General features: G+C 34.8%; 1 long non-coding RNA gene and 2 pseudogenes across 1 annotated transcript; 1 reads left to right on the top strand and 2 right to left on the bottom strand.

Annotated features, from left to right (window-relative positions):
• Positions 1–236: 236 nt before the first annotated feature.
• LOC120218777 lies at positions 237–4,265 on the bottom strand. Its single transcript, XR_005525266.1, has 3 exons — positions 4,092–4,265; positions 1,266–1,282; positions 237–511 (listed from the first exon to the last, which is right to left on the bottom strand). It is a non-coding gene; the product is annotated as an uncharacterized LOC120218777 (long non-coding RNA).
• A 2,465-nt stretch (positions 4,266–6,730) lies between these two features.
• LOC120218770 lies at positions 6,731–10,112 on the top strand (annotated as a pseudogene).
• Positions 10,113–10,451: 339 nt separating this feature from the next.
• LOC120218773 lies at positions 10,452–12,745 on the bottom strand (annotated as a pseudogene).
• Between the last annotated feature and the right edge of the window lie 881 nt (positions 12,746–13,626).

Below are 13,626 nucleotides of genomic sequence, written 5' to 3'. Positions count from 1 at the left end.
TATAGTTGAAGCTTAAAGACTAATTTATAAATACCTTAAATTATAATGACTAAAAATGAGATTTTACCATTGTTGATTTTCAATATAAACCTACCCTTTTTGACAATTGCTATTCGGTGGATTTGTTTATTCCACCTTTCGGTGGATTTGTTTTGATTTTCAACAGATTAGTCGATGATGATGTCGATGGTCCGGTGGTAGTTGATTTTAAACAAGGTGGTTGCAGAGGAGGAAGGCAGCCAGATGGGGATGATACGGTTGAGTTTATGTCAGAGCTGCTTGTGGATTCCTGAGCACTGTGCTTTGGTTGGTGTTGGCTACTTTCATGGATATCTCAGTTACATAGTTTCTCAAAGGATTATAGCGCTTCTTCTCGACTAACAAGTTCTTGCGTTTCTTATTGTAGGGATCTTCTGGCTTTGCGAAATCTTTGACAGAGGGAGCAGCCATCGCACCAGCTAGATTCATAAAGGACTTCTATTTGCCATTATAAAACTGGGATATGCCTCTTCTGAAATAAAGCAAGACCACAAAGAATAAGTATGCAAAATCAAAGCAGTCCTTTTAAGAAAACATTTTCCTGCTTGCCAAGCAAAGGTTACTAAGAAACATTTTCCTGTTTATTTGAAAAATGCTTGAAGTACCTGTGTCTGGCATCCATGTCTGAACATATGAGTCTCCAAATATATGAAAAAACTTTAAAATAAATGAAATATACCCGTACTCGACACTCACACCTCAGTCGAAGCATCACATTGCCTTTGGTTTATAGTCGGTAAAATTGCAACATAAAAGCAAACTCCCTTGAAATGTTTTAGTGGCATGAGATGATCAAAGAGTGCAACTTCAAGGAGTGATTGGTGGTCAGATATTCTATTTTTACAAGTGCATCAAAAGATTTATCATTCAAGCAAGTAAATAGAGTGCAAACGAGTAATTAATTCTTGGTTCTTAGCAATTACCAAACACAACTCTTGCTGCTCAGTATGCTTTAAATGCTTCCTGACTTCCATTAAGAAAATTCATTCACCGATATATGGTAAAGCTGAAGCCAGTTCAACTCTCTTGAAGAAATGGAAACTCGTTAAATTTCACTTTAGAGCACATACTAAGCAGTTAGAAACTAGATACATATAACAAGTATTTACAAAAGCAAAAACCCTAGCCATTCCTCTAGATTTCTTTACAAAATTCACATATGTCACAGATTAGATCAAAATCCATCGTTTTGAGTTTTTTTTTTAAATATTTAAAAAATGCTTTACCTCATAGGCAAAACCTCCTCGAGAGTAGACATACATAAAGTCGGATTTAAATCTGATCTGGATCGGATAAAAATCGATCCGATTTTTTCACCTAGCCAAAAAATCGGTTTATAAAAAAATCGGTTCGAATCCTAATCGGTTTGGAGGGTCGGATGGTGTAACTGGTTTCGATTTGAAAAAAAACCGGATATAAAAAAACCGATTTTAATATTATTAAAATTACATCTTCATTAATTGCAACAAAGTTTACGATAATTGAAATACTTAAATACTTCCAAGTTCGATAAATTCAAATACTTAAAAACTTCCACGTTCGATAAATTCAAATACTTAAAAACTTCCAAGTTCGATAATTGAAATAAAGTTTAAAAATAAACTACATCACCATCTCTTCTTCATCATCTTCGCCTTCTTCGTTTGGAGGGGATATTTCAAGTTCGACTTCTTCAATGTGTAAGTTTGCTTCCAAATCGGCATCAATTGCATCTTCTAGGGTTGTGATATGTTGCTTCCGAGCCGCTCCATCCAAATAATCCTTCAAACAAATGCATACTTCCACCGACTCGGGACTTAGTCTTGATCTCCGTTGTGATATAACCCTGCCACTAACAGAAAAAGTGGATTCCGAAGTTACCGTAGAAGCTTGGACGGTTAGTAAATCACAGGCTATGACGGCTAGAATATGAAATTGTGCTTTCTTTTTTTTTCTACCAAGCCAAAATATCCAAACTTTCAAACTCTTCAAATGTTATTTTTGATAGAAAATCGCATGACATGTAATTTCTCAACTCGCTACTTGGGGTGGTAGTACGTGATCGTTTGGATTGAGAATTTACAAGTGCGTTAAAAAGTGACAAATTTATATTACTTGGACGTCTACTAGATGATTCCGCATTCGTTCTCATTTGATCATGTATTACACTACTTGATTTGTATTTAGTTAAATAAATTACAAACATGTCTCGAAAACATTTATTAAAATAATTTATTTGGTTTTGGACAAAGTTGGGTTCATCATCGGTTAGATTAAAAGTAAACGCAATTTGTTCAATTGGTGTTTCAACCCCGTCAACATTTAACATTGGGTTTAAAGCGGCGGCACAAGTAAAAATGGGGGAATCTCCTTAAAATATTTTAAAAAATTTTCCTTCATTGCAAAGCCTTGAAAAACTTCAGTTTCAAATTCAAAGTCATTTAGTCGGATAGCCAACAAAAATATTTGATTAAGAACCAACGGGCTAGTAGGGTAATAAACATCGGATAAAAAAGTTGTTCCATTTTTAAAAACACCAAGCAAATCGGTTATTTTGGCTATAGTTTCCCAACTTGAATCCGGATAAATGTTTGGGACATGACCCCTCTCGAAAAGCCGATCGTGAAATGTTTGCAATGTTTCTCTTTGCCTTAAGGAGGTATGCATCATCATCCAAGTTGAGTTCCAACGAGTTGGACAATCCAAATTAGGACTCAAAGCTTTTTTATTAACCGACTTACAAAATATTTTATAATCATTTAGTCTTTTGTTGTTGTTACAAATAACCGATTTTATCATTGCTTTAAATTCTAATATAATCAGCTCAATAACCTCCAAATCGGCTTGCACAGATAAATTAATTATGTGTGCAACGCAATGGGTATGAAAAAATGCACCGTCTAAAATCGGTGAAAGTAATATTTTCAATCTTAAAATCGCGTTTGTATTATTCGATGAATTATCAAATGATATAGAAAATTTTTTATTTTCTAATTTATAAAGACAAATTACATTTTTTAAAAGTGTAAATAAATTAGCACCGATTTGTGGCTCAACGAATAATTCAAACGCGATTGTTCTTTTCATCATTTGCCAATTATCTTGATCTAACCAATGTGTCGTAACGGCTAAAAAAGAATTTCCGGTATTATGAGGGAAACTTCAAACGTCACATGTAAGCGACACACCATAACGACGTTCTTGGAATCCTAAAATCATTTTTTCCCTCGCCGTACGCCACATTTTTATAGCATCTCTTCTAAGGGTAGTACGACTTACTTGAGTATAACGTGATTGCATTAGTTGTTGAATTGTTACCGTGAAATCTTTATCATCAAAGTGGTCAAACGACAATGCTTTTGTAATCACGAACTTTGTAAACGTTTATCGTAATTTTTCGTTGTCGTAAACAAAAACACCACATTGCTGTGTAAGATTCAATTGAATTGGATCTGATCTTGAGCGAAGTGCCTTGCATGATTTTGTCAAATGGTTCTTCAACGTTGTGTTTCCTTCCGGTGCAAGCAACTTTAGACAAAGTTTACAACGGGCGCCCTCCTCGAGCCATTTGATATCTCACATAAATTGTAGTGATCTCAAATATCTTTATTTCAAGTATGTTCGATCACTCTTACGACTTTAAAGTTTCACCCGACGGAAGATTCAACCGTGTTTCTTATAGCCATGATGAACAAAAATTACAAAAATAAGATTTGAGAGATGTTTAGGTGTTGTGTAATAAGATTTGAGAAAATTTTAATCAACCAAATACATCCTCAACCTATTTATACATGTTTAGGGTGGTAAAATGATAATTTTTTTAAAAAAAGCCACAAAAACCCCCCAACAACTATATTAACAGTTAGTTTTTTAAACTCAAACCGGGTTATTTTGGGATAAAAAATCAGTTTTTAATCCGATAAAAAAATCGGTCGTCTAATTTTTTTCCCAAACCGGTTATATTATCCGATTTTAAAATATTCGATCCGATTTAAAAAAACTGATTTTTTTCAAATCCGATTTCGAATATTTTTTACGGAAAATTGGATATTCGGATTTTTTTTCACCTCTACTCGAGAGCATCCATGGTGTCCAAAGGTCCCTTCGGCTGGCTTTGCACTTCAGCCTCCGGGGAGTCATCATCATCATCCGATTGTGATTCACCGGAATCATCACTGTTCCTTCCTACAGAAGACGAACTGCAAGACCCCAAATCATCAGTCTATCTCCACCGTGGAAGACAACCTCCTCCCATCATTGCTTTTCTTCTCCGGCGAACCATAGACGGAGACACACTGCATCCTGTAAAGCAACCCCGAGCGTCTGATTGAACTAGAATTATCATTATTCCTTCCCAAAAAAAGCGACATCGTTTTGGGTAAAATGACACGAGCAGAGAAAAGCTAGGGAGCTTAGAAGTAGAGTGGGTATCAATAATAATATATGCTGAAGTGCACATGAGAAGGCGATACCATTGTTGATAAGAGAGAGAATAAAAATTGAAAATAAACAAGAATATACTTTAAAATTCCATATATAATTTCACATATAAATTAAATTCTTAAACACTCAAAACCGAAATTAATTATTTCTCATCTCATAATAATCAATTGGTATAATTAGATAAAAAAAATTATTTTTAAAAAAATAATATCTTAAGCAAATTAAATTTAAAAATTATTTATATAAATTAATTTTAAAATTCAATTTGAATTAACCGATCAATAAATCGTATACAACTAATTAATTAAAAAATTATTTTTATTCTCGATTCCAAAATTAAGAAATCTTGTATTTATAACACTTTGGCCAAGAAAACAACATTGTAATCCTGTATTAATAATTGAAATTATTGTATTTTATCCAAATATTGTAAAACAAATTATTTCGGATTTTTCTTCCTGCTTTTGATTCTTTTGTTGGAATTATATTCAGTGACTGTCTACAAAACCAGTGGAGATCATGCTATCCATAAAAGTGACACGTGGCTTTTCTGTTTTTTTCTCGAATTTTGCTCCACTCGGTGTTTTTTTTAATACAAAAATTAGGGTAAACTTTAGATTTTATCGTTTGAGTTTTATAAATTTTTAGTTATTAAATTAAAAAAATATTAGTTTCGATCACTTACGTTATCGTTTTATTAAGATTTAGTCACTGAGACGTTAGTTGTCGTAAGTTTGATGAAGTGACATGTTAATAAAAATAATAATTTTTATTTTAACCCTTGAACTTTAAATAAATTAATAATCATAGGCCTTATTGAAAATATAAAATAGTTTAGGGATAAAATATCAATTTACCATTTTTTCCATATATTTTCTTTCCAGGCCATCTTCTTCACCGCTTCCTCTATTCAAATATTTGGGGTTTATTTTCGTGATTTAGAAGAAGGAAAAAAAGGTATAGGCCATGTATATGACATCGAATACCTTCTTCTGCAAGAAAGGTATAACAAACTTTAAGTTATAAAATCTTTAATAACAAGAAAGCATGCAAATACATTACCCGGAAACCTTCAAGCTCGTGTGAACCATCGGCTTCTTCGGCCTTCAGTTTTCTCTTCTCGAGCTCGAATTTCGGCTTCTATTGTGTATCCCGATATGACTTGGCAACCCTCTCGTTTTTGGCTATCAAAATATTGTCAAACAATATATCGTCTTGCATGGTCCAAATCTCAATACCAATTGCAGCAATATGCTCAAAGTTTGGCTAGTCGACCTCCAAGTATTTGGGGTTTGGGATATCCCGAACCTTCCAAAAACGATTGTAATTGGGGATGTCAATTAGAGGAGGATTCCATCTTCCCTTATAATCTGGATTCGGCTTCCTCGGTCTCTTCCATTTACCACAGCCAGGGGTGCTGCACATTTTGGGGCATCCCATTCACCATCCTCTTCATCATCCCAATCGTCCGGCTTGGATGCCTCGGGATCATCTATCTCCTCAGGCTCATTGTCTAACTATCCTTCCGATTTTACAACCTCCTTATCTTCAATAAACCCCAACTATTTGAACAGGGGAAGCGGGGGAAGCGACGAAGAAGATAGGCCTGGGAAAAAAGCATATGAAAAAAGGGGTAAATTGATATTTTATCCCTGAATAATTTTGGGTTTACAAAAAGACCCATAATTAGTAATTTATCTAATATTCTACTGTTAAAATAAAAATTAAACATTTTCACTAATGTGACACATCATCCAACTCACGACAGCTAACGTTTTAGTGACCAAATCTTAATAAAATGATAACGTAAGTGACTAAAACTTATGTTTTTTTAATATAGTGACCATATATTTGTAAAACTCAAATAAAAGTGACCAAAACTGTAGTTTACCCTAAAAATTATGTGTGCTAATAGCAGTTGTTTTTCTTTTTTTCTTTTTGATTAGTCTTTGGTTAATATAAAATAGTATACATTCAAAGATTTTCAATCATTTGATATTAAACACTCATGCATTTATATATACATTGTATAAAATCAAAATCTCAAAAAATAACAACTATTCTTTAATAGTTGAGATCACATGGTCTATGCATCAAATATCTTTGAATTCCAAGATTAAGAAGAAAATGAAAAACAAATCTTTAATATAATATTTAGAGGCCCAAATACGATAGCCGAAACCCAAACTGTTTTTTAACTTAAGCTTGGAATGGGTCCAAACTCCAAAGTTCTGGGGATAAAGCCCAAGCCTTTGAACTATTTCGCTTGTGTCGTGAAACGATAATTCACCTACCATGACAAAGCAGTGAGCCAGGCGATCTCTAACAAAAGCCAGGCCGAAAACCCTAGTATTTGCGATTCCTTTGCAGGTAGCATAGAAATTCCCCATTTTTATATCAGACAGCAGTAAGGCATTTTTCTTTCTTATTTCAGATTTCTTTCAATGTCAATCGTACAAATGCTCAGTGATCATTCCAATGGTCTATTTTGGTCATTGAATGCTTGAGATTTATCTGGGGGATTTTGGCTTTTCTTTTGTTAGATACTCGCATTTGGCTTGAGTTTTGGATCGTTTTGCTATGGTACCATATTTGGATTTCTCATAATCTCCATGAACGGTAGAGAATTCAATAAAAAGCCCAACTTTGAATGTAAACATTTTGTTCATTTTCAAGAAGATAATTTTGAGTATCGAATTAGGCCTATATATGGTGCGGGGTTACATACGACCCTTCTTTCATTCACAACTCGTGCCTCAAGGGTTCGACCCACCTCCAAGGTCTTCGGTCCACAGAACCACGTCCAATATCACGGAGGATCTCATCCGCAAGAGTATAAAGATGTAAGGGTAGTTCAAAAGCACGAGGCTTGGTTTGTTAAGGTTGTTTGCACTCTATTTTTTTATTCAAAGCCTTTGAATGATTCTTCTCTAGGTTATTTGAGCGAGAAGTTGACACCTTCTATTGAATTTCAAGTTGTTAAATGGTTGAACCATCCGGCATTTGGGTTGAAGTTTTTCCAGTTCAGTAGAGTTAATTTTGATATTACTCGTTATTTTCAGACTTATTATTTGCTTTTGAGGTCATTTTGTAATATGGGTCTACTTGGGCTAAATTAGTTTTTGATTATATGAGGATTGATGGGCATTTGCCTAGTTTTGTGGTAGGATTAATGATTTCGGCTTTTGCCAGGGCAGGTGACTTTGGAATGGCAAAGATATTGCATGCTGAGATTCAGTCTGATGAAGTCGGAATCAGCGTTTTTGCTATAAACAATTTGTTGAATATGATGATTAAGCAAAATAAATTAGAAGAGGCAGTTAGCTTATGTAACGAGAACCTAGGATCAAACTTTTACCCCGATAATTGGACTTTTAATATTCTAATTCTCGGCTTGTGCAAAGCCAGACAGGTGGATCAGGCCTTTGTGTTTTTAATGATATGATGAGTTTTGGTTGTTCTCCTGATATTCTCACCTATAACACCATTATTGATGGGTTATGTAAGTCAAATGATGTAGATAGAGGTCACAAGTTATTGAATGAAAATCGGTCAAGTGATAACTGTTCACCCGATGTTGTGACTTGTACATCAGTCATATCTGGTTATTGCAAGTTGGGTAAGATGGGGGAGGCTTCTGAACTTTTTAATGAGATGATTAATTCAGGAACTGTGCCAACTGCCGTCACTTTTAATATTTTGATTAATGGCTTTGGCAAGGTTTGTGATATGCTTTCTGCTAAATCCATGTACGGGAAGGTGGCTTCTCTTGGTTGTGCTGCTGATGTTGTGACCTTCACTTCCTTGATTGATTGATACTGTCGCAATGGAGATGTGGACCAGAGTTTGCAGCTTTTGAATGCAATGAAAGCGAGAAATATATCTCCAAATGTTTATACTTTTGCCATAACCATCACTGCTCTATGCAAGGAAAATAGACTACACAAGGCTCGCAAACTTTTGAGGGACTCGGAAGGTACAAATATTGTTCCAAAACCATTTATCTTCAACCCTGTGATTGATGGGTTCTGCAAATGTCGAAATTTGGATGAGGCCAATCTTATTGTAGTGGAGATGGAGAAGAAGAAATGCAATCCTGATAAAGTGACATTTACTATTCTCATTATCGGGCACTGTATGAAAGGAAGAATGCTTGAAGCAATTGGCATATTCAATAAAATGTTATTGATTGGTTGTGCACCTGATGATGTTACTTTGCAATCTTTAGTATCTTGCCTTTTCATGGCCGGGATGCCTATTGAAGCCTCCCGTATTGGAACAGTAGTATCACAGGACATGAAGTTGGCAATTTCATCATCCTTGGATAACAATGTTCCTTTGGGGATAAATAGAGTTGTTACCGTGGCTGTTTAGTGGAAAAGCTCTCCAGTCTCCATCATTGAACTTGGTGTCTTACTGCGATGTTGAGAAGGCTTCTTCGTCACGCACAAAGTACCCGATTTAGCATACCCAGCTCGAAGCCCAAATTACCTTCCATTCGGTTAGAGTCTTTGTTTTCATTTAGTTCAGATCATAAACTTCAATCATGTGCTTTAAAAAACTTATAAATAATGCAATTGAATGATTTTCTCTTTCTTCCACATTTAGGTAGCCTTTATAAACGATGCAAAATATTATCTTTATCTGTAGAAAGTATGATATTCAGGTTTGCGCCTGAACAACTTTAATCACTGTGCAGTTAAAGTATACATTAATTCTGCTTTTTGTTTTCGTCAACAATGGTGGTTAATTGTACTAGTATTTTATTTTTAATCACACCGCGGCTTATTATCGAAGAGAAAATAACGTGATCCTCTATGCTGGAGTTTTCTCTCTCTTAGATATATGCATCTTAAGTTGGGTTTGTAGAAATTATGTTAGTAAGGGGGTTGGTGCTGATGTAATCTGATTTCTAGTCCTGTTTTTTTAAACTATTCTGCGAACTTATAATCGTAAATGCTATTTCGAAGATAAAGGAGAAGATAGCCTAATTACTTCAATGCTTTGTCCCAATTGGTAAAATTAATTTACTTGGATTATTTGTCAAGTAATCAAGGTCAGGCTAATAACCATTGAGGGTGGTGAAGCTTCCCCCTTTTTTTAGTTCATGATCCTATTTAAAGGGATTTATAATTTTAAAGAATGTTTTTTATACCTTATTTGAAGTATTGGTGTCAAGTTGTGTTTATTGTTTGCTGATTATTCTTAACACATTTGTTTCTTGTTTGATTGATTATTCTTAACACGTTTCTCTTGTTCCTATGGGCTTGCAGGATAGCAGATCAGTGTTTTTCCTTGTATCGCGGAAACATAACGGTGTTTTGTCAACACCTCTTACATTTTATGAGGGAGTTATAACAGATTTAAAGCAGCTACATCTTAAATTTTAACGGGGTCGAGCATCAATGATGAAGATATTTTTGGCTTAAAATGCTGGACAATTCTAAAGAAAAATGGCATGATTCTAAATGAGTCATAGGTGACACGAGGTCGTTCCTATGTCCTCGCAATTTTGTACGTCAAATGAAATCTCCAAGCATGATAATGGAAAACAAAGCAGTTTCATGTTTAGGGTAAAGAACATGGAAAATATCGTTGAATTGTTTAGATTTTGCTTTTCCTCCTTTCATCTGGACAATTCAACATTCTCTGATTTTGCCCCTTGCTTCCTACACGCAATCTTTTGTCCGTACAGAACTTGAGGAAATTTCAAGAATGAATGAAATGTATTTCAGTAGCATGCATGTAGATCATCAATAAAGGGATTGCAAATGATAAATTGTGCCAACATTATGTTATATTGAAACTTCTTTTTACGAGGCTTTTCTGTCTTCAACTGGTCCAAATATAAAAAGTGTAAAATTTATTTTTCAATGTTTGCAAATTAATAGGCATAAAGCACTCAATTGATGACAATTTACATAATGTCTTTGTTGCATACAACGCATTAGCATCTTATATGTCCTGGACATTAGCATCTTGAACCAGATCACGAACCTTCCAACACCGTTCGAGACCGACAAGTACGATATCCATAGAAATTTGCTAGAGTGCTTTAATGAAGATCGTTCTTTGATCAGGATCAAGCAACAACAGGGTATGACGCACATGTTGCCACGCCTTCAACAAAATTAGAGCTATTAGCATAAATACAAAGAATTAAATGCCTGATATACATTTATAGTTAATGATTTCAGCCCAGAAAGGCTTACCACACATGTTTTTGCCCATCTCCATCTTGAAGTAGCCATTGTCACCCCATTTTGCTCCCCATGAGTTCTTAATGAGCCAATACGGAACGCCATTTTCAACTCCATATCCAACTGCGAGAACAGCGTGGTTCACATCCTGCCAAACCACCACCATTACTAATAAGGGAACATCAATACATGTTAATCCAAATGCCGAATGACCAAAAGTACAAGCTTGAATCACATGAGAACATCACGCTGCTAAAACTACAATCCTTTCCGACTCAGCAAAAATAAAATGTGATGGAAGAGACATACCGTAGAAGTGCTGCCACATGTGTCATTGGTGTAAACCCCGCTCTTGTAAAATTGGAAACCGTAGACAACCTCAAATGCCACACTAACCGGCCGAACAATGCCAACTGCATGCTTTAACTCATCTTCAGAACACTATGTTTGATCATTCCAAAAGATAAAATATAATATAATTCAATACATTTAGATTCGCAAGGCATTTTTTTGGAGAATGTTGTATGAACTTACCAAGGTAATGTTAACAGAGTCAATGACTTGGACACCAACATTTTCAGATGAGAATTTGCATTGACTATCTTTTGCCGTGTAAGGGTACGCCTCCTCCGTATCAAGGCCGCCATTATATTTGATATACTCAAAAGCTTGAGATGGCAACCCACCATTGCAACCAAAGTTGTTAAACGCTCCAGCACAGTCCACAAGCTGCTGCTCAGAAAGGGAGATTGCTTTCCCAAATGCCTGATGATAAGCTGCCTCAAGAGCTCCAGTGGTACTGCAACATGCAAATGCATAAGCTTAGAAGTAAAAAGTTTCAAGCTAAAATTTAGTAGCTCAGTAAAAAATACTTTCAAATCATAAACCGAAATCCAACCTGAATGTCCAGCAAGATCCACAGAATCCCTGATTTTTCACCGGGCTGACTATGCCTGATTCCCTCCAGTCTTTCTGAAGGTATCATATCATACATCAGACTAGTTACCATTAGTCCAGAGACCTGATTTCTTATTTCTTATGGTTTTCGTTGCAGCTAATATCGACTCATAGATTTCGGGTTTATATGCTTAGTTATCAATACTGCAATACCAAAGTGTAAATGTTCATAGCCAAAGCAAAAGAAAAAAGCTTGCCCACCGAGTAGCTTTAGAGAACATGAACTTAATATCTTTTAAAACTTGTTGCCTGGTGAAATTATTACTAATTACTGGGTTGATTAGGCAGATTTATTGTCCAATGAATGATAATAAAAAAAATATTGTTAAAAACCCTTAATCTTTTCATAGGTTTCTATTTTCTGTAATCATAAGTACCGATTCAGGAACGACGACATCAGTGAGTTGGTGATTGCCCTTTGTGGTAGCAGAGCAATTTTGAGCAGCTCCCAACCTGTGTTTTAGAAACTCTTCTCATGTTAAATCAGCAAACTCTGCATCATTTGAATCAATAAGCAAAATAAAAAAATCATTTCATAATCAAGAACAGTAAGTTATCTTATACTAACGTGTCAGGCCACAGTTGGTCGGTAACCAAGCATACTGGAACACAACTGAACTAAATCAGATCCTATTTTCGAAAGTCTGACTCAGTAACAGATCTGTAACTTCAATACTTCAAACAGAAAGCAAGAAATATCGTACCACTTACAGCAAGACTGTAAGGCAATCTTTTCTGATTAGTAGATCTGATTAAATCCAAATTGTCTTTGAAAATCTGAAACCTTAGCTTCATCTCCTCGACATTCTCGTACGTTTTCCCATGCCTTTTAAAAAACAAATTTCATCTCAATCTCCAGCATTTTTTACCCTGGAAAACATAAGTTAGAGTTAAGATAACGTCTAATGATGAAACGTTGAGTTACTTGTAAGTAAAACGGGCGAAGGAGATAGCATGACGAGTGTGACCGATAACACGAAGAACAGAGGACTCGAATCCTCGGAGGCCACCGGACACCATCTGAATGGGGTTGGACTCCAGGAAGGTTGATGCTCCGGCGACGCAACATAGTAAAAAGATGGTAGAGAACAACAACGTTAAGCCAGCCATAATTTGTGTTTCTTGTAAGTAAGACGGGTGTTTATCTGTATATGGAATGCTTACCTACTTTTATGGAGAGAAACTTAAAGCCAAAGGCCCAAGGCTAGGTCGGTAGGTTCGTGATTCGAAATAATAAGGATTGGCCCATTGGGGGTAAATCCCTAAATAAAATCAAATATTTTAAAGTTATGTATGTATTTTAGATTTTTTTTAAAAAAAAAAGTAGGTTTAAGAAATACTTACCTATTAAATTTGTTCATCATCGGACCCTTCCACCGACTGTTTTCTCAAAATTTACACGGTACCTTTCTCATATTTTAGATAAGGACATTAATGATCTTCCTTACCTACGTGTAAGGTCTTAGAATATAACTCAAAAAAAAAAAAAAGCTTAGAGTAATAATTTTTTTCTTTTCCATTCAAAAAAATATTATCCATCATTAACTTTTTTTATTAATTTTTAATTTTGACTCATTATTATGTAAATTTTATTATTGATAAAATTTTAAAATGTATATTTTAAAAATCTTCAATTAAGTAATTTTTAAATATATATTTTATAGCATATAATTGTTTAAAATATTTAAAATGATCATGGTTAAAGTTTAAAATTTTTGACATTTAAAAGGTCAATAAGGGACAAATTTAGTGGGATGGAAAGATTATATCGCTTTTCTGCCTTAATCATCCATCAGACGGACCCAATAGAAAGATTTTTGAACGTCGGGACAGGATGATCAAAACTTAATCTATTGAAATTAACTCTGGGTTTAAGCAATTATGTCAATTATTAGAAAATATATAAAACAAATACTATCTTATTTTCCATAATTTCACGGTTGTTATTTTTAAGACTTCTTTCCTTAATTTCCACATTTTTTCCTAAACTCTCAAACAGCCTTTAGTG

The sequence above is a fragment of the Hibiscus syriacus genome, unplaced genomic scaffold (genome assembly GCF_006381635.1).
Source record: "Hibiscus syriacus cultivar Baekdansim isolate YM2019G1 unplaced genomic scaffold, ASM638163v2 tig00110201_pilon, whole genome shotgun sequence".
Classification (NCBI taxonomy): domain Eukaryota; kingdom Viridiplantae; phylum Streptophyta; class Magnoliopsida; order Malvales; family Malvaceae; genus Hibiscus; species Hibiscus syriacus.
Note: the sequence above shows the minus strand (reverse complement) of the source record. Positions and strands in the feature narration are given on the sequence as shown.